Source organism: Lithobates pipiens, unplaced genomic scaffold (assembly GCF_037356315.1).
Source record: "Lithobates pipiens isolate NorthernLeopardFrog02 unplaced genomic scaffold, aLitPip1_a1.2 Scaffold_13, whole genome shotgun sequence".
In the NCBI taxonomy this organism is placed as follows: Eukaryota; Metazoa; Chordata; class Amphibia; order Anura; family Ranidae; genus Lithobates; species Lithobates pipiens.
The window spans coordinates 303,165,504-303,187,081 of NW_027507718.1; the positions used below are offsets into that span (position 1 = coordinate 303,165,504).

Genomic DNA, 21,578 nt, shown 5'->3' on the forward strand with positions numbered 1-21,578 from the left:
TCAACGTTTCTAAACACTTTATATGGATTTCTTTGTGGGTGAGAACCTGGGCATTTACCTTAAACACAGAGTGCACTGGCTACCCTTGAGACCACCAGAACAATAAGCAAGCTCGAAAAAAGTTGAAACGTCATATGAAACAATTTCTTAAAGATAAACAAATATGCCCGCACCATAATTTTACTTAAAATAGAGACAAAAATTGAAGACAGTTTACAATATAAAGAAATGCACTAATGTAAGGAGCGCCAGACCAAGGGTTAGAAGAGTCCAAATGAATTTATTAATTTATACTAAAAAACATCCAGCACATTTCAGGATTTAGAAAAAAAAAGTCCCCCCTTCATTAGGGCTTCAATTGAAATAAGAACCTTATCTTGATGGCTCATGCAGATACTGCTGGGCATGAAGGCCGGCCATAAACGGTTCAAATCTCATCCGGTTTCAGCAGGAACCACCCAAGTTTTGAACCATTAATGAGCAGGCTGAATGTACCAAGTTGATCGATCCATCAACTTGGGTACAACCAGCCTGCCGGCTTCTCTTATGATTATCGATAGTGGTTACTATAGCCTATATAGAGTAGACAATTGCTCCTCAGGAGGAATTGTGCAAATTTATTTTCTGCATCCCATGCAGGAAAGAAATCTGCACAGTGTATGGCCTGCCTAACTCTCCTGATCCAGCGATTAGCTTGCCTACACAGATTCACAACGAAAAGCTGTGCATTCAAGGCTTCCTTTTTAACTGATTCCCTGATGAAGGAGGAGTGTCTTCTGATCCCTGAAACGCATTGGACTTTTTTTTTTGTAGAAACGAATAAATAAATTTGGACTCTTTTATACTTTGGTCTGGCACTCTATTGGTGCATGTTGTTTGCTGGTAACCTGCTAGGGTACTGAATGGAGGGTAGCCATGTCTATTGTGAGCAGCCTAACCTGAGCCAGTGAGATCTCCAAATGTTTTTTGTCCTCTCATTCCTTTGTATGAACTCACACCAAAGTTCCAGCAACTCCTGGATGCTTTTTTTTTTTTTTTTTAGACCTTTAAGACCCAGTGGTAAGTAATACTTCCTGTAGTGCAGTACTTACTGATGGTCACTTCCCACTTTTTCCATCATCCACCATGCCAACTTCTTATGTTGACAGGAATTGGCAAGTTTAAAATGGCTACACCAGCCCCTTATGCTATGATGTGTGCGCACTGATGTGCATTATATAGGGACAGTGAAATGCATTGTTATGACGAATTGCTTTGTTCACTTTTTTTTAACTATTGAAGCGTCACAAAATGACACCTCAAACATCTTTATGCATGTCATGGTGATGTGTGGTGCTGTGTATTGCACTGAATAAAAATGCAGACAGGTTGCATTTTATTTAACGTACCACAACATTCCTCATTGTAGTGTTATGCTGTGAACAGGACACATAGAAAACAATTATTTTCAATGTGCCCTTGCACTGAGCTTATGTTGGTCTCTGCAGATCAACAGACATTGTGTCAAACGAGCCCTAATTTATGAATGTAAGTTGCATAAAGTATTTCAACAACAGGAGACGATCTCATGGGTCACCACACCCATCTGTTGTTTATGCCTGTCACTGGAAAATCCATATAGGAAACTACATAAATAGAAAGCAGATTAAGAAAACATCTATCATATAGACAAATGAGAAAGAGTGTGACCTGGCACAACTAGCAAAGGCATGCCTCCATCCCTCATATATACATATAGGTAGAAAAGGAAATGTTGGGACTTTGCATGAGGCACGTCTGTGCAAATAATTTATTCATATATTTATATATAAATAAAAGCAACAATGAAATACATATGATCTGCTCTAATTTAATTAGATGTCGTAATCATGTGAAATACACGATTCATGGACACATAATACATGAATTCATAATGATAATATTAATAAATCTAATGATAATAATAGTATTAATCATAATAATCATATCATTTTTATTCAATACATAATTGACATAACAATCATAATATATTTGGTACGGGTAATCAGTAAACATAATTGAATAAGAATCCAAAATTACAATAATCATGATTGATTAAATGCAGAATGGTAACCTACATCCAGTAAAAATTGATACATGATATTAGAAATTAAAATTCAAAATTCATCATAAGAACCGGCTTGTCTTGGCACCCTTTATCGTAGACTCTACGCGTTTCATGGCCAGCGAAAAATGCAAGACTATACTGGAAAAATGAGTAAATAGATATATAACTATTAATGTATAATCCCCTAAAAAAAAAAAAAAAAAAAAAAAAAGGAGGAACATACAAACAACAGATAGCTGGTCAGTCACTTACGAATCAGCTCAAAGGCTTTCACCAGCTGTTGGAATGGGGATATGATGAGTCCGGGCAGTGTGTCTCACCCAGGGTTGAGGCAGGAGACCCCCGACCCTCCCTCCAAGAAGAGGGGGGCAGGGGAAACAGCCAAGGGACATACCAGACTACCACAGCACTGTCCATGCGTATGTCTATGTGTTACATGCACTCAGCATGTTGTTAGTGCCTAAAAAATAATGTGTAAAACCATACATCACTAAAATTATATATATCAAGGTGAAATAAGTGCAAGATAAAAAAAGGGGATATAAGGTATAGCAGGTGTATGAAATTAGTGAATCACTTGCGTACCCACACAGGGATAGTTGTGTGAATATATGCCTGTGAGAAAAAAAACCTGTGTCAAGTAAGGCGATAATAACAATTAATGATAAAGAATAAACTAAATGAAAAATTGTAAATAGATAAACTAGTATCTCCAATGGGAGTGCATGATGTTTAAAGAGTATAGGACCATTTGAGCGGACATTAACTGTAACAGAACATTACATAATCTTATAAAATACAATTTATTACAAGAAAAAGATATTTACAAAATAAAAGCAAGAAAATATGAGCTCTCATTGATATGATCACATAGTGTACGTATAACATAATAGATCCCTATTGCTGCTAGGTAAGGGAGGTTACCGTTTCTCTTTTATACTTCCTCAGGACCTTCATTCCTTGACTGTAAGCAGAGGTATTCTGTATGGTAGGCAAAGGAGGGAAACATCATGTTTCAGCAATGGATATAAAATGCAGCAAAACATTTAATAATATTGTGCCCATATATAAATATGGAGAACAGTGTGATACAAGTGCCACTCCCATGTCAGAGGACACTCATACATGTAACATGCCATGTACTGTCCAAGGGCGTCTGGACTAGCGATAGCCTTCCAAGATCAATCAGCCAATAAATCAAAATGCCCCCCTTCCATGAAAGGGACAGAAAGGAAAACTAGCCTACAGAAAATAAGCCACGGGGGGCGGTAGATGTATTTGCCGTAAAGCCGCAATTACGTCAACCGCGATCCTAAGCGCGCCTCGGCCTTAGGAAAGGCCACGGCTTCGGCCTAGCTCCGGAGCGGCGGCCATCTTGGTGCACCTGTCGGCCGTTTACAATGTGATTGCTCCGTCAAATGACGGAGCGATCACTTGTAAACAAACTGGCGTCATGATGACGCCGGTTCCTCTCTCCCCTCTGTGTACAGATCTGTACAGTGGAGGGGAGAATTCGGATGGCCTCCATATCCTGCCAACACTCTGCAATTCCCTGCCAATACTCTGCAGTACCCTGCCAATACGCTGCCAATACCCTGCCAATACGCTGCCAATACTCTGCCATACCCGGTAATACCCAGCCATACTCGGTAATACCCAGCCATACTCGGTAATACCCAGCCATACTCGGTAATACCCAGCCATACTCTGCAATACTCGGTAATACCCAGCCATACTCGGCGATACCCAGCCATGCTCATCCAATATTACAGTGGGGGAGATGACGTGGATATTACAGTGGGGACTATATGGTGGTGGAATTTTCACAGGTTTTTGCAAATTCGATTATTATCTGCTGATCCGAAAAATCATCTGATCCGTGACTCCGATTCGAGGAACGATCCGATCCGTGAGTTTGGGGGGGGCGATGTACAGAGGGGAACAGATATATGTGTGTGGGGGGGATGACAGATGTGTAGTGGGGTACAGAGGGGGAACAGACGTGAAGGGGGTACAGAAGGGAAATAGACGTGCAGGGGGGGAACGCGCCCCTTGCTTACAGTAATACTAGACCCGCCCCTTAGAATATTTTAAAAAAAAGTCAGAGTTACTTTGCTGAGTAACTAATTACTTTTCCAGTGTAGTAACTGAGTTACTAACGCAATTACTTTTTGGGAGAAGTAATTTGTAACTTAACTAATTACTTTTTTAAAGTAAGATGGCCAACACTGGCAGTAATACACTACTTACTGGGCAGAAGAATCCCCAGAGTCACTACACCAGGATAAGGGTTAATAACCAGTATATCGTGTTTTATCAATCTGGCTAGTTATCCAACCAACTCCTATATAAAAGTATAACAAACATAAAATGAACGGTATGTCAGATGTAACATATTCTATCTAACCATAGGGATCACTGAATAAAGTAACAAGCAAAATCAAATACCTTAATGGTCTACAGGTAGGAGAAAGTGGTGAAGTGGCTTAATGGGACCATAGATTTCTTCCACAGACCAAATAGTGAATAGTCTGAGATAAAAAGTCATAATATATTGTCAGAAAGTAAACCTCCAATCAGTTGAATGAAAGTTAGAATAGCTGTTCAAATGATGAACAACATTCAAATGCAGATTTACCAATAGACCAGTGTGAAGATTAACATCAGTTACTACCATGCGGTTGCACAGCGCAGATATAATCAACATTCACTGGAGACAGTATCAGCAAAAATGTCTAAAAAGTAAAAATAATTATAAACATAAATAGTTCCATAGCACACAATAACACTGACAGGGATAATCAGAGTCACCATCATGGTACACTCAGTTAACTTATCTAGCAGAGTTACCCTAGATCAAGCCACAACACTAATGCCCTGTACACACGGTTGGACATTCTGACAGATTTTGGCCCAAACTTGTCTTGTATTCACACAGTCACACAAAGTTGTCGGAAAATCCTATCGTTCAGAATGAGGTGATGTAAAACACGCATGACGAGACTATAAACTGGCCAGTAACCAATAGCTTTCGTCTCGCAATTTATTCTGAGCCTGCGTGGCATTTTGTCCGTCGGAATTGTCTACACATGATCAGAATTTAAATGATCAAATTTTGTTGTCGGAAAATTTTAGATCCTGTTCTCAAACTTTGTGTGTCGGAAATTCAGACGGAAAAAGTCAGATGAAGTCCACACGCGATCGCATTTTTCGACGTCAAGATCCGATCGCACATTTTCCGTCGGAAAGTCCGACCGTGTGTATCAGTCAATAGAGACTGCCAGATAATTGCTGACTTCAATCAGCTGTAAAGGCACATACCCCAGGGGCCGGAATGGAAGATTGGACCTTGCATAATATATAAGGCTAGAAATTAAACCATAGAAAAGCAAAATCTCCAATAGTAGCAATGTCGCACAGACAACCGAGACAAAATAAGGACACCTGTAGCCAGATGCATATACCCCAATACCCTTTATTATGTGTCCATCAATCAGGTATTTCACGTGACTGCGACATCTAATTAAATTAAAGCATAATATATTATTATTTGCACAGACATGCCTCATGCAAAGTCCCAACATTTCCTTTTCTACCATTTAATCAATTAATCATGATTATTGTTATTTGGATTCTTATCAATTATGTTTACTGATTACCTGCACCAAATATTTTATGATTATGAATTGATATGTTAATTATGTATTGAATACAAATGATATGATCATTATATAATAGTATTATTATGATTAATACTATTATTATTAATTTTATTATCATTAGATTTATTAATATTATGATTATCATTATGAATTGATTTATTATGTGTCCATCAATCATGTATTTCACGTGACTGCGACATCTAATTAAATTAGAGCAGATCATATTTATATATATATATATATATATATATATATATATATATATATATATATATATATATATATATATATATATATATATATATATATATATATATATAAGTATAAAATTATTTGCACAGACATGCCTCATGCAAAGTCCCAACATTTCCTTTTCTACATCTAGATCTATCATATAAATATTGTTTCCTGTAAAATAGGGATGTATTTTTATGTTTGGAATTTCATTTCACCTCACATAAGATTCTTTTTGTGAAAATAAAACCAAAACTTCTGAATTTCTTAGTGCATATTTGGCATCCATCCTACAAGCTGTCTGAGAATTGCATGCAACTTGTCAAATTGCATTGTACATGTTGTTCCTAAAAGCTAGCAGACCAGACAGTGAGGAATTACTCCACCTAGTGGATGTGCTGGTACTGCTTCCAGACGCCAGTCCTTAGATAACAATGTATTTATTAATATGGAATGTTTTTAACAAGAGTTATTTATAAAGGAAGATATATGTTGTAGTTTCAGCTTGTTAACATGTTGAATAATAGATCCAGCTGTGCTGTGATAACCAATATAAAGTTGTTTTTTATTTATTTGTACTAGTTTTAGGAACGCACTAAGCACCGTAAAGATTTTTGCTAACCCATTTAAAAGCAGCCTGTTATAGTAGAAGTATATTGATTACCATTGTTGCATTGCCTGTATGTTTATCATCTGGCTTCAATAGTTTTCAGGTCACTGACCCAGAATACAAATCTTCATGCTTGTTACAGATAGAAAGCACTTAAGTCCAATGATCAGTATGACAGCCAGGCAACAGCATTTGCAGAATGCTAGCAATGGCAGCCTACATACTTCTGTCATTATAGGCTAAGCAACCTCATCTAAAAAGGCAACTCATGTAAAGCAATAGAATATACATATTGTAATATAAATATTGTGGCCCTTTAAAAAGACTCCCCTTCTTCCGGTTTGACTTTATCATCATTGTTAGAAAATGAGAGTCCTTAGTTTGCTGGCCACCCCTTTCATTTACCTCCAGGTCCATTATGTGCACAAACTGTAAAGTTATTTGCGTGTTTGCTTTTTTTTTTTTTTTTATTAATCTGTATCATGGCAATGCCAAAGAAAAACTGTAAAATAATTAGTTCCTATGATCTTATAAAATGTACTTTACATGAATCAACTTGAATTGTTCAGTAACCCCTTTACGCAGCAGAATTCGATGCTACAGCCTCAAGATCATCATTCGATCTAAGGCATGTGGTTTATTCTATAACATTCTATTTAAAATATATCTAAAGCCTACACTTTTTTATTTTTCTACATATAGTAAGAAACAGTCAGAACCCCCTGTATTTTTTTTGGCCATCTGCGTCCTGTTGTGGAGCTTTCCCTTTACTTCCTGTCCCACAGACACAACAGGAAGTGAGAGGAATGTCTCCAAAGTGAAGGAAATACCCTCTTAGACAGGAAGATTTCTCATCCATTTCTGTTCTGGTGCTAAAGCTGGCCATACACTAGTAGATTTTCAAACCCGATGACTTGACAAATGTCATTCAAAAATTCTTTAAGATTTCGTTTGCTTTTAACATTCAATTTTTTCATGAATGGAATTTTTTGAACAAAAAAACACATATACTGTTAGAAAATCGTTCATTCAAGAAAAAATTTCCATCCTGCATCTTTGAATTTTCTCATCACTGCTGTCTAAAATGAACATCGATATGATCCCTCTAATAATTAGAAAATTGAACAAACGTTCTTAAAATGAAAAATTTCAAATGAATATCTTCTACTAGATTATGGCTGGTCAAAGATGACTGGATATTCAAACGATTGCTGCTAAATTGTCTGAAATGTGAGCAGTGGGTAGGCCTGCAAGCACCATCCATAGTGACAATTTAAAAATCAACAGAGATGGCTGGAAAACATCAGCTGAACGATGACTATGTCCTATCAGATGCAGTCACTGTTTGCCAGCGCCATTGTATTCAGGCAGCCTGTTGTGGCTGGCTGAATACAACAGCCAGCAGTGAAGATTCCTCCATCCACAGTTAGTATGGATGGGGGAATTGTTTAAAATCTGTGCCATGTATGGCTACCTTAAAAGTCTACAAATGTTTGATATCTCTTACCTTCAGTCTGGGTAACAATGGTTATCAAGGCAAATAGAGGTAGTAAGGCTGGCCAAAGATGGTTCGACTCCTGCCTGGTTCAGCAGAACCGGATGAGATTCGAACCATGTATGGGCAGGCTAAATGTACCAAGTTGATCGATCAACATTGGTTACAACCTGCCATCCGGATTTTTCATACAATTATCGCTAGTGGCTGGTATAACCACTACCAATAATCACTGTCTTCTCCTGGCAAGGAAGGCTTCCCTTGACATGAGAACACAATGGCTCAGTGGGAGGGATTCCCCACTCAACACTGACTGCGTTGATGAGGGAATCAATCGATTTTATTTCCTGCAACCTGTGATTGCAGGAAAGAAAGTTGCTCCGTGTATGGCCTGCCTAAATATAGATAACAGGGACACGTACAGGTTCTCCCCCTTGTGCAGTCTATCCAAAAACAACAAAGTTTTACAGTTGATGTGCTCTTTACCTCTTGTCTTCTTTGTATACTGCATAACCTACTTACAAGCCCAGCGAATACAGAGCTGTCCTCTCTCCCCTAACAGGTCCTGTCCCTCAGAGGAAGCAATATTCCATAAATTAGAAATGGAGGGAAGGTTGGCGTTAAAATGTTAGACTACCATATTGCAATGCCACCTTCCTGCCCTGTTCACAGCTATCCGTGTATGCTGTCATACATTTTTCCTTGCGGTTTTTTATATTTTTCTTAATGTGTTTTAAATGCGAATTGCCGGTATTTTCATGAATAGCGCATTTTTGGAATTTAGCCAATGAGGATGAATTTCCTGTAATGACATCACGAGGGAATATGTATCCTGGTTTTCTGTGACTGGATTTGAGGAAGCATGGCTGACTTTACGCTGCTATTTGCAATTGCCACAAAAACTGTCACAGTGTTCATTTTTGCTAAGTACATGGCAGGTAAATTGTGGCTGAGCACATGGCAGGTATCCAGGGAAGGTGCTTATAACCATGGGATGACAAGCTGTTCACCCACAACAAGCTGAATATATATTTTAAAAAGCATTAAAACGCACATTACCTGCTTTTTCATGCACTTCCTTAGACTTTGATGGGCCAGAAAACACATTCAAGTGCATCTGGAATTTGAAATGGCTCATTTTTATCAATGCAGATCAACGATGTGAACAGCCTCATTGGACTCTATGTATTTTTGTGACGTGTTACAAAACACACATAAAAACGCTAAGGTGTGAACCAGGCCTAAGCAGCATCCTTGTATTTAGAGCAGTGCCCTAACATAACTGTTGGATGACCCTCCCCTGTGTGTTGATCGAGCAATAAATACCAGGATCATGACCTGAGTGAGCACAACAGCTTGTAAGCTCCCAGAGTGTCAGATGATATGGACAGGTGGCAGTGACATTGTGTATACAACTGCCTGCACATCCTGCTTATTGTGGCGCAGCATACAGTGTTGTATAGGAAGCACATAGTCCTGAATGTGGCTTTGGGAAGTCAGACAGGAACTCTTGTGCAGTGATTAACCCCACTTGTGGTTTCCCCTCCCTAAGAATAGGATTTCTCATTGAAATGTACCCGGATGTGGTGCTTCCTCTTTCACAATGCAAGCAGACAGCTGGGACAGACTCGGCCATCTGTCTAGCAGTATGCTGTATGTCCTCCCGGGGCAATGATCAGGAATAACCATCGATCTGTGCATTGTCAGTGCTGCCAATAGAACGCATTGGTGTATTAGCAGCAGGCGGCTTAGTTATCTGCTGCAGCTAGGGCTATGAACAGCACTGAGGGCTGTGCAATGTGCTAGTGTAGCTGATGTTCAAATATTTACAAGGTAAACAAGTAAGTGTTAACTCTTCCCTGCCCAAGGACAGCCATTGGCATGCAGTCCCTGTATGTGTATTACACTAGGGTAAGGCCTGCCATAATAATGAAGTGTGGAATTCCACGCTGTGCGGCAGGTTGATTAGAGAACGCGTGGAGAGGAGCAGGCTGATTTCCTGTTTACATCTCAGCATGGCCTTGGCTTCACCCTAGAATGGATGGGGTCATATTTTCCTCTTCATAGGTGTTATAGGAAGACATAGCACTGGCCACTACCCCTGTTGTGTGTGGCTTCCTCCCTGTATTCTCCTGCAGAGCATTACTTTTTATTCTAAGGCCTCATGTACATGGGACTTTTTTAAGCTGCTCTTAGGGGCATCTGGCGTTTTTCTTTCTGCCTCTAAACACCCCTGCATGTGCATGTCCAATTAAAGAAGTTTAGAGGCAGGGGTATTTGTTTAGAAGCAGAAAAAAAAAAAACATTGCCAATGCGTCCAAGAGCAGCAGTGATTTGGCAGAAAAAAATGATTGACACATGTAAACGTGTGTTAATGCCTCTGAACATATGTTAATGCTAGTCACATTTAACGCTTGAGCGTTAATAAATTTCAATGGGCAGAATTAATTATTATTCTGGCCAATTAAATGAATTACTGCCAAAGCGCTTGATGCGCCTAAACATGTCACATGCATTTACAAACATCGAGCATTTTTTCTGCTGATATACACTGCTGCCAGGAGGAAAGGTGTGTGAGAGAGATAGCAAAAATGTCCAGTGTGCTTGAGGCCTTAAAAACAATGCAACATAAAGGCAATTACTGAGTAGCAAAAAAAAAAGGAGTATTTTATAGGCCTTCATGAAATACAAATGTCCCCGTCACATAAATTGGTGAGTACAAGTTTTAACAGAACTTTAAAGGTTAGGTTCACCTTTCTGCAGGAAACAATAAATGCACATATTTTTTACAGGCATGTTTTTTTATTATTTCTTGCACAGGTACCTGAAGAGCATCGCACCCCGTGATCATCCTGCAGATATAACCTCCACCTCTTGCCCCTACTTCTGTACAGGCTTTCTGTTAGAAAGCTGAAGGACATGTCAGTAGATTATGAGGGCACTCATCAGCGACCTTGCAGTCCACTGAGAACTACAAACTGCCTGCCACGGTGGTAGATGGGGCTTGTAGTTTTCTTATTCACAGATTCCTGTGAATGAATGACACGGCTGTGCAGGCAGATCCCCACTTAGCTGCAGCTTTTTCAAATGTAGCAGCGGATGCACAGAGAGGAACCCCCTGCCCGATGTCATAGGAAGGGAGGATCAGGGGTTGTGGGGACTGGTTCTGGAGTATGTTACACGTTAGACCCTAAATAAGGGTGTATCATGTAACATGCTCCAAAAGGTGAACTTAGCCTTCAAAATGGGCCTTCACTCAATAAAATAACTTTTCTCCCATTTTTAAATCCTGTTACACAACTGAAGCACATTTCCTAATTTTTAGAAACATTTTGTAGTTTTTTTTTCTTCTGCAGCCCAGCACTTTCTGCTCCCTTGCCTAGGTGAGAATGACGTAGGACTCCTGCTGTCTTGTGGAGTGTCCACATCAGGCATCCAGGGAGGCAGTATTTTAGTGAGAGGTGCACATTTGCAAAAATGATTCTGGTCTCTGCCAGGTATTTGGGAAGGGACAAAGTCCTGCAGCACAGCTTGTTTCCATGCGCCCAGGGTGTTCTGCGCGTTCCCACTAAGGACGCAGTTCTCTTTAAGGTCCCAGATACCTGAAACCAGTGGCACGTATGAGTGAAATCCCATAGGTCTCTGCCGGGTTCCAAATACCTGGCAGAGACTTGTGGTACATCTGTGCACATGTGGAACATTTCAAGATGGTGGTGTGGAAGAGCAACAGCAGGAGGAGAATTTCACCATTAAGTCCCTCTTTAAGGACTCATTCACACCATATTTATACAGCTACACTGATTGTTTTGATCAATGCTGGCTCAACGCAAGGGTGCAGAGAAAACTATTGTTTCCCATGTGCCTTATTCACACCATAACATTGCGTTGAGGTGCACTGTCTTCATTTTTACGCAGTGCAAATTATGGCATCCATGTCACTAAGCTATGGCGCATTCACTTGAATGAAGTGTAATTTTGTGACGTTTCAATAAATGAAACAAAAATTAAAATGTGTTGTAACAATGCATCGCACCACCCCTCCACACATACACCAACGCACATGCGTTTTAGCATGCAGGCTACTGTAAATGTGCCCTTAGGACAACCTCAAAAACAATAGGAACCCCAAGACATATTGCATATCCAATTACAATCATGTAATTTTTAAATAACAATATATTTATCAGTATGTAAAATCTTATTTTACATCTCAAGTGAATTCATGTGTTTACCTAAGTAGTAGAAATTAGACAATATGTTGCATTTAGCAGGCAGTACCGCCGCCAAAGTAACACATTTTAGTGTATTGGAGCCACTCTGTAATTGTCCTGCAATTGTGTGCAAAACAGGTGGTGAGAAGGTGACATATCGTCTCCTCGCCACCTATCATGTGCCCCATAATCCACCGACCGCGATCCACCACAGAGCGCTTTGTGGAGGGGCAGCAAGGGCTGGAACAGGTGAGAATGAGTTTCAGAGGGACCAGGTTTCCCCGATTGCACGCATACTGTATGAATTCTTGATTGTCAATATGTATTAAATGAAAATTTGCCAGTATATACCTCCTATGTTAGGTAGTTATTAATTATAGGTTTGTTGCCATAAAAGGACTGGGAAATCTGAAAATTGTTTCATTTTTACCTTAATTTCCCTTTCCTGGCACCTCTCCATGGCATTCCCACCCACTTCTGAGGCTAGCCAGGAGAAGTCACAGAGGGTTGGAGTGTCTTGTGTGGTGCATTTCATAAATATATTATGGGGTTAAATTTGTGTCTTTTGTCTCCCCGTTCACCGTTTGCTTTAGGCCCCCTTCCAGTACATACAGTACATGCTTTAACACTTGTTCAGATTACATGTTGTTGCACGCATTCTCATGTATGCTTGTCAAATGTAGATGTTTTTTCTTAGTTTTTATACAAATTGAGTATAACCTTGGAGGATTCAGATATGGTAAAAAGTGTGCATGTTCAGATGTAGTAGTGTTAAAAAACACGCGCTTGTGTTAACGTTCACTAATAAAAGGGCCTGTTTAATGTGTGTTACTATGCACAAAGTGCAGTAAGGCATACGTGTTGCGGTGTAAGTGTGTGAGCAGGCTATCAGTATGATTTGTGACATCCTGAAGGACAATAAATACCGTCTTCTTTTCACCGAAGCCTCTCAAAGTTCATGGTGGTTCAGCTATTCAACACAGGCTCACTGGACAGCTGCTGTCACCAGATGTTACACTCTATTAAAAATAAAAAAGGTCAGTGAACGAGGCAGTCACAGGTAAATGCATCAATAATAAATAACTAAATGAAAAAGGCAGATCACATAGGCTACCTGGCTGTTATTTCCCATGACTGCACCAAAGCCAGCCAATCACTACCCAACTTAACCAACTGAGCACTGCTAGTGGAAAGGTACGTGAGTTTACGAAGCTATAATGATCATTAAGGACCATAATTGTGTTCATTGATAGCTGCACATTAAGCCCCATACACACTATCAGATTTTCTGCTGATTTTTGTCATCAGATTTACCAAAACCATGTAGTGCAAGGGCCTGCCTGATTGCATACAAATTGAAACTACTTAAGGTTTGACCTCCATATTATATGGTTTTGGTAAATCTGAAGAAAAAAAATCATCAGAAAATCTGATGTGTGTATGGGGCTTAAGGCTGCTTTCACACTGAAAGCACCTGCCATTAGCACGAAAGCACTGCTCGTTTTAGTGGTTCTTTTGCGTTGCTTTTCACCCGCTAGTGGGGCGCTTTTTACCCCCCAAAAAAGGGTAAAACAAACGTCTCATTTTGCGTCGCTTTCGAAGCCCTTTAAGGCTGGATTCACACCTATGCAGTTTTAGTGCTTTTTGCATTTTGCAGATTTGCACTACAGTCCATTTAACATGGTTTCCTTTGGAACACGTTCTGTCGTGCAAATCTGCAAAATGCACTAAAAATGCAAAGGTGGGAATTCATCCTTAAGGTGCTTTGAAAGCGCTGCCCATTCCAATGGGCAGGGCATTTTGGAAGCACTAAATACAGCGCTCCCAACCCGCCCCAAAGATGCTGCTTGCAGGACTTTTCGGAAACTTTCCACAGGCGCACCGCCCCAGTGTGAAAAGACACACTGGAATGAATGGGAGGCTATTTCTAGCGCTAAAGGGCCTGAAAACTGCCCCAGTGTGAAGCTGGTCTAACAATTATTATGACAAATAACACATGCATTATAACTCGGTGAATAAAGCATTATAAGGAGAAATGCAATAAGAAGAACATATTCACACTTGCACAAAAACAGGCAGTTGAGTTTTTCCACCCCCCGATCACCCACCTTAAATTGGAACTAAAAGCACTATACTTACCAGATTTATGGCCCAGGTACCTCAACAGCACCTTCTCCTCAGATGCAGGTCTTCGGGCATCTCTGCTGGCTGGCACAGGATGACATAGCTCTTGTGCATGCACAGGAGTCAGTCATCCTGGCACACAGGGACTATGCCAGGGATGTGAGCTGAGCTGCTCAAATCCATTTCATGCAGTTTTATGTACAAACATTCTACCAGCAAGATCCTTCATAGATCAGCAGCAATTTTATTTGGGTCCTACAGGCTCTTGCACACGGGCACCTTTAAAGGAGAAGTCCAGCCTGAGGTTTTTAGGCTGGGCTTCTCCTCTGGGTCGCAGGAGTGCAATTCATTTTGCACTCCTGTGACCCGTTTTCAGTGGTCTAAAGTCCACTCTCCTCTGACATCACTGCCATCAGTGGAGGCAGCGCTTCACCCCACTTCAGAAGTCTGGATTCGACAGCTGCCTTGACTGATGGCAGTCTCAACGAGCCACTGAGATACTGATACGGCCGCTCCCCACCCCTCCACAGCTCAGCGCTCCAGTGAGCGTGGAGAAGCAGAAATGAGAAACAGTGACTGACAGTCAGCTGCTCTCCTCTGTTGGAGGAGTGAGAACCGAGCCATCGGCGATGTTAGTGGCTCAGTTCTCAGTGCAGACACTGAGGTAATACTGCATCCACATAGGTAAGTATGAATCAAAAAAAAACATCATCTCTTTTAAGACCAGTACACACTGGCCAAGCATTGGCTGAAATCAGATACCAGTCGTGTACCGGCCCTTGTTTGACAGAAGCCTACGGACTTCTGTTGAATGAGCATGCTGGAAGATAAGCATTCGATCAGCGCTCTCAGCCATTGGCTGCCAGATATGACCAGTGTGTTATGGCAGGAAGTGGGGGGGGGGGAGAAACCCCCCTGATCCCACTGTCAGAACAAAATAGCTCAGTGGTAGAGTTGCACAATTAATCGTCAGGAATCGTTATCGCGATCTTGACTAAAGTGTTTCACAATTCTTTCTATGCAAAGAATTTTCTCTGCTCTTCTGAAGCCACAGCCCTCAAAAGGAAGAGAAAAACTGGGCAGTCTGCCAAGAATCAATACATTATTTATCAGTTGAATTTAAGTATAAACATTGTAACAATTTGTCAATGGAATGAACTTTGTGTGTAAGTGAAAAAAGTTTAACCCCTTAAACATTAAACCTTTTTCTGACATTTGTTGGTTTCAAGTTAAAATCATTTTTTTCTTTGCTAGAAAATTACTTAGAGCCCCCAAACATTATATATATGTTTTTTTAGTAGACACCCTAGAGAATAAAATGGTGGTTGTTGCAATATTTTATGTTATACTGTATCTGTGCTGTCTTTCAAATCCATTTTTTTTTATTACTTTAATTAATTAAAAAAAATAAAAGAAAACGAAACCAGTAAAGTTAGCCCATTTTTTTCTGTATAATGTGAAACATTTTACATTGAGAGAATTGTGATTTTTTTATTCCAATCAAAAAAATCCTGATTCTCATTTTGGCCAGAATCGTGGGCTCTACTCAGTGGGGAGATTGCAGTACTAACATTGCACTTACCATGTGTAGCAGACTTAATTCTGTGCAATGTATTCCACCCACTTGAAAAGCCCAGCTGCTTATAGGCATGAATGGCTGTGCATGACTGAACTCAATATTTGATTGTACTCACGTAAATGCTTGTATAGCATACAGGTGTATTACAAGAATACAAAGTGTTCTATTTTTTTAACACAATTGTATATATGAGTGTTTACATGAATACTGCTGTATATCTGGGTACCACTATATACCCGAGTATTGCTGCCCACAGCCATCCATGTCTATGAGTGGCTGTACTCAGAACCTGGACTTCTTGAGTGGGTCGAATGCATTGCACAGACTTATGGTGCCTGTGTGCAAGACAAGGAACAGAAGGCGCACTGGCCTTGCACGTTACCTAAGTCATAGCTTTATTATACTAATAAAAGATGTATACTCATAAACAACTTCAATAATGAAAGCACATCAGAGTCCACAGTATACTTAAAGCAACCTGGTCACCTAGACAAGTCCCAAACACGAAAGGACCCTCCAAAAGGCTGACACACTTCCAGGGGAGATCACCTCTTCCTTATAGACGAGGGCTAGATGACCAGCTCGCTTAATACATTTATTATAACAAGGGAATTTATAATGTAAGGGCTCAGAGTGGCTCTGTGATGAAGATTTAGATTTGTTTCAAGTGACAAATTCAGAAAGAATAAGGCTGAGCTCACATGTAAATTGGGTGTGGTTTTAACCACATCCACTTTGCATAACATGTGAATGTGAATGGCTTTCAATGGAGCTGGTTCACACATGTCAGATACGGTGTTGTTTGAAGAAGGTTTCTGTGTATTTTTGGGTCCAGTTCAGGTGCAAATTCAGGTAAAAATTTGCACCTATGCAGGTGACCAGAAATACACCGGACTCTGGAGTGCAAACTGCAGCCGGACATGTGTGAACCCAGACTCCATGCGCACTGGGTTTAAAAAAAAAGTCTGCTCTCTGTGAAGTAAAAAACGCTTGTGTAGAGCATTTCTGTACAAAGTTTAGACGATTTTAGGAGAGTTTTGCATTTTTTCTGCCTCCAAGCTCCCATCAGAAACACGAGCCAGAAGGTTGTTTTTTTTCTGCCTCTAAACGTTAAACTCAAAATATGCCTCTTAACGTCCTAATGTGCATGGACACATAGGATAACATTGAGCTGCTTCTACAGGTAGAACACAAAACTCCTGTAGAAGAAACGTTTTTTAAGCCAGTGTGCATGGAGCCTAAAGACAAAAAGTATCAGCATGACACTTAGGCTGGATTCACACCTATGCATTTGTTGTGCTTTTTGCACTACAGAATGTGTTTCATAGGAAACCATGTTAAATGGGCTGTAGTGCAAATCTACAAAATGCAAAAAGCACTAAAAATGCATAGGTGTGAATCCAGGCATAGAAAAGTCACACACTAGATCAGTGGTTCTTTGAGCCCTGGAATCTGATTTTTAAAAAAAAGCTATGGACCATGTAACAGAAATATTCACATAAACACAACTTTGCATGCAATCAATATATTTGTTTTATTACTTTATTTGATTGAAATGTGATTGCCTCATACATATAAGACACAAAGGGGGTTATTTACTACAGGCAAGTGCAAAGTACGCTTGGAAGTAAAGTCGCTGTAGATCCATGGGGGACATGCAAGGAAAATAAAAAATAGCATTTTAGCTTGCACATGATTGGATGATAAAATTCCCCTCATTTCAGATCTGCCCCTCAGATTTACAGTGACTGCACTTCCAAGTGCACTTCCAGTACAATTCCAAGTGCAGCTTGCACTTGTAGTGCAAAGGGGATTTGCCTTTTGTAAATACCCCCCTATGTCTGCTCACATTTTTTGCATGAAAAGGAAATAGCCACTTATTACAGAAATGAAAGACAATCATCTAGTGCAAAATAAAATCATTTTCATTTTTCTCAAATCTACTATTAGTAACTAGTATATTTTCTACTGCCATTCTCTCTTTATCTGACCCTCAGGGGCCTCTGAAACCAATCCATGGACCCATGTTTGGAACCCCCTGTTCCAGATCCATCCAGTCCTTATCTGATGGGAGTAATGCGATCTCCTGTGACCAGACGTATTGTGTCAGTAATTAATAAAAGTGATCAGTGTCTACCGTCTACAAAGCTGCCTGAATACTGTCTGATCACCGTCCATCCAAAGCTCATTAGTGTCCCCTGACTGGTGATAAACACGGGGGGGCTCTAATAGGACTCATTAGCATGGGGCACTTTGAAGGTCGGAAATGAGAAGGCCAAGTGAACATGGGCTCTCTCCTTCCGTCCAGCCCCGGGGCCATCCATCCCCCAGGGAGCCCATTATTGTCGCTGTTTACCACAACAAGCCTCTCCTTCTTTCCAAGCAGGCACTCGGCAATTTCCGCTCTCCTCCATGGGGACGCACTTAACTCTCTCCCTGCCGGCCAGACTGGAGGCGAAGGAGATTAGGAGAAAGGTCGTCTACCTGAAGGAAGCGTCACCCACCCTCCGGGGACAGGTCACGGCTCTTCCTTCCCGGAGGAAACAAAGCGAGTGCGGCTCTAATCAGCGGATGAGTGCAGGCAGAGGACTGCTCACCCCTCCCCCCCATCCCAGACGTACACCTACAGCTTCACTATGACCTACTCACCTACACCCAGGACCCTGATCAGGGTGACTATACCTACAATGTAACCTGCACTGATCACCTTCTATGATAGATCCTCCCATCACCTACCATAACCTCTGATAGATCCTCCTGATCACCTACTGTAACCCCAATAGATTCTTCTGATCACCTACTGTAACCCCTGATATATCCTCCTGATCACCTACTGTAACCCCTGATATATCCTCCTGATCACCTACTGTAACCCCTGATAGATCCTGCTGATGACCGACTGTAACCCCTGATAGATCCTCCTGGTCACCTACTGTAACCCCTGATAGATCCTTCTAATGACCTACTGTAACCCCCCATAGATTCTTCTGATCACCTACTGTAACCCCTGATAGATCTTCCTGATCACCTTCTATAACCCCTGATATATCCTCCTGATCACCTACTGTAACCCCTGCTAGATTTTTCTGATCACCTACTGTACCCTCTGATAGATCTTCCTGATCACCTTCTATAACCCCTGATATATCCTCCTGATCACCTACTGTAACCCCTGCTGGATTTTTCTGATCACCTACTGTACCCTCTGATAGATCTTCCTGATCACCTTTTATAACCCCTGATATATGCTCCTGATCACCTACAGCAGGGATATGCAATTAGCGGACCTCCAGCTGTTGCAGAACTACAAATCCCATGAGGCAGAGCAAGACTCTGACAGACACAATCATGACACCCAGAGGCAGAGGCATGATGGGACTTGTAGTTTTGCAACAGCTGAAGGTCCGCTAATTGCAGATCCCTGACCTACAGTAACCCCTGATAGATTCTTCTGATCACCTACTGTAACCCAATAGATCTTCCTCATCACCTTCTATATCCTCCTGATCACCTACTGTAACCCCTGATATATCCTCCTGATCACCTACAGTAACCCCTGCTAGATTTTGCCGATCACCTCCTGTACCCTCTGATAGATCTTTCTGATCACCTCCTGTACCCTCTGATAGATCTTCCTGATCACCTCCTGTACCCTCTGATAGATCCTTCTGATCTGGTCTTCAATCAGGGTGCCTTCTGGGTTCTTCAGGTGTACCCTGGCAAAATGTCTAAAAATTGCCCAAAATTTGTCAATAAGGTGGCAGAAGGATCAGACCTCCCCAAGTTTGATACACAAAGCCACGTGTTTTTATTGTGCAGTATTACACAGGCATCCTAACAACTCATGTTGTCATCAATTCTTAAAGAGAATGTTGGGCACCTGATGTCCTTGTTTGGCCCCCCTCTGCCCTCTACATCAGCGAACCGAGTGAGGGCAGGCTGGTTGTACCCAAGGTAATCAATCGATCAACTTGGTACATTCAGCCTGCCCACACACGGTTCGAATCTCAGCCGGTTCTTGCCGAACCAGCCAAGATTTGGACCGTCTACGGTTGGCCTAAGGCTTCATGTACACCCTGCCTACATTTACCGCAGCAAGACAGTTTTGCTGCATTTTTCCGTGGCCAAAAGTTTCCTTTAGTGAATGTGATTCTTCCACATTTAGGAGAGGGAGGTTGAAGCTCACCTAACCACAGCAGCTCTTAAACTCTGCTAAAAGCCTACGTGTACACGGACACCCGGGCTTTTATGGAGCTGAGTTTAGGAGCTTTGGCAAACAAAATAAAAAACAGCAAAAGCTCCTAAACTCAAGTTTGGGAGCTGCCAGTGTACATGAAGCTTAAAGCCTGGTACACACTATGAGATATTTTACTGAGCTTTTGTGTTCTGACAGTGGGATGGCCCCCCGCCAGTAGACTCCGATCAGCGCTCTCCGCTATTGGCTGAAAGTGCTGATCAGGAGTCAGTCGGCTGCTGTTTTTTCAGCATGCTTGCCCGATAGAAGCCGGCAATTTGGACAGGGTGGCATACACAGGCCGAATGTTAACTGGCTGGTTTCCTGACATTCGCACCGTATGTAATGTATGGGGCTGAAGTGTGTAGGTGCTGCTGTGATGTGTTGTGCAAATGTAGTGCCTCACGTTTGTGCATCATTTTAACCGGTTCCCGCTGGCTGTGCGCATATACTGTATGTGGCCCAAATTCAAACAGTTCTGTACTGAGAGCTATCTGATTTTATGATGGCTGTGACAGCCAATCGCAGTGGTCACATGACCAGAATATGGCCTACTTATCTAGACCCCGATCAGGATAAGTACACCACCTCCAATACCTCTATTCTGCTGGTAGGATGCGATTTGCAGCACTGCCCATTTTGTCAGGTACAACCTTCTTTGGACTTGTCCTTGTTCTGATCTAGACCATGATCAGGTCGAGTACAGCACCTACACATACCTCAAGGTAGGTGCTCTACTAGATCCTTTATGACCTACTGATCCAGCCCCAGAACCCTGGATGTACAATGTGACTAGCTGCCTGCACCCAAAATAATGACTAGCAGAGTCCTCTGTGATATAAGAATGACTAGCCCAGCAGAGTTCCCTTCTTTCTATACTACTATCCAGTCACAGAGTCTCCCGCCCCTCTGTCTCTGCTACTATCCATTCACAGACTCAGAGCCCTCTCTTTCCGTACTACTATCTAGTCACAGAGCCCCCTATTAATATACTACTATCCAGTCACATTGCCCCCCTCTTTCTTTACTACTATCCAGTCACATTGCCGCCCCCTCCTCTTTCTATACTACTATCCAGTCACATCGCCCCCCCTCTTTCTTTACTACTATCCAGTCCCAGAGCCCCCCTCTTTCTATACTACTATCCAGTCCCAGAGCCCCCCTCTTTCTTTACTACTATCCACTCACAGAGTCCCCCTTCTTTCTATACTACTATCCAGTCCCAGAGCCCCCCTCTTTCTTTACTACTATCTAGTCCCAGAGCCCCCCTCTTTCTTTACTACTATCTAGTCCCAGAGCCCCCCCTCTTTCTATACTACTATCCAGTCACAGAGCCCCCCTCT

The 21,578-nt window shown here is 41.4% G+C and overlaps 1 long non-coding RNA gene across 3 annotated transcripts; it reads right to left on the reverse strand.

Moving 5' to 3' along the window:
• Positions 1–1,955: 1,955 nt before the first annotated feature.
• LOC143974973 (uncharacterized) lies at positions 1,956–21,255 on the reverse strand. 3 transcript variants are annotated; one of them, XR_013272308.1, is made up of 6 exons: positions 18,486–21,255; positions 13,225–13,317; positions 4,535–4,617; positions 3,011–3,067; positions 2,339–2,546; positions 1,956–2,224 (listed from the first exon to the last, which is right to left on the reverse strand). It is a non-coding gene; the product is annotated as an uncharacterized LOC143974973 (long non-coding RNA). The 3 variants fall into 3 exon arrangements; XR_013272306.1 differs by having other exon boundaries at positions 2,339–3,067; XR_013272307.1 differs by lacking the exon at positions 18,486–21,255 and adding an exon at positions 18,358–18,480 and having other exon boundaries at positions 2,339–3,067.
• Between the last annotated feature and the right edge of the window lie 323 nt (positions 21,256–21,578).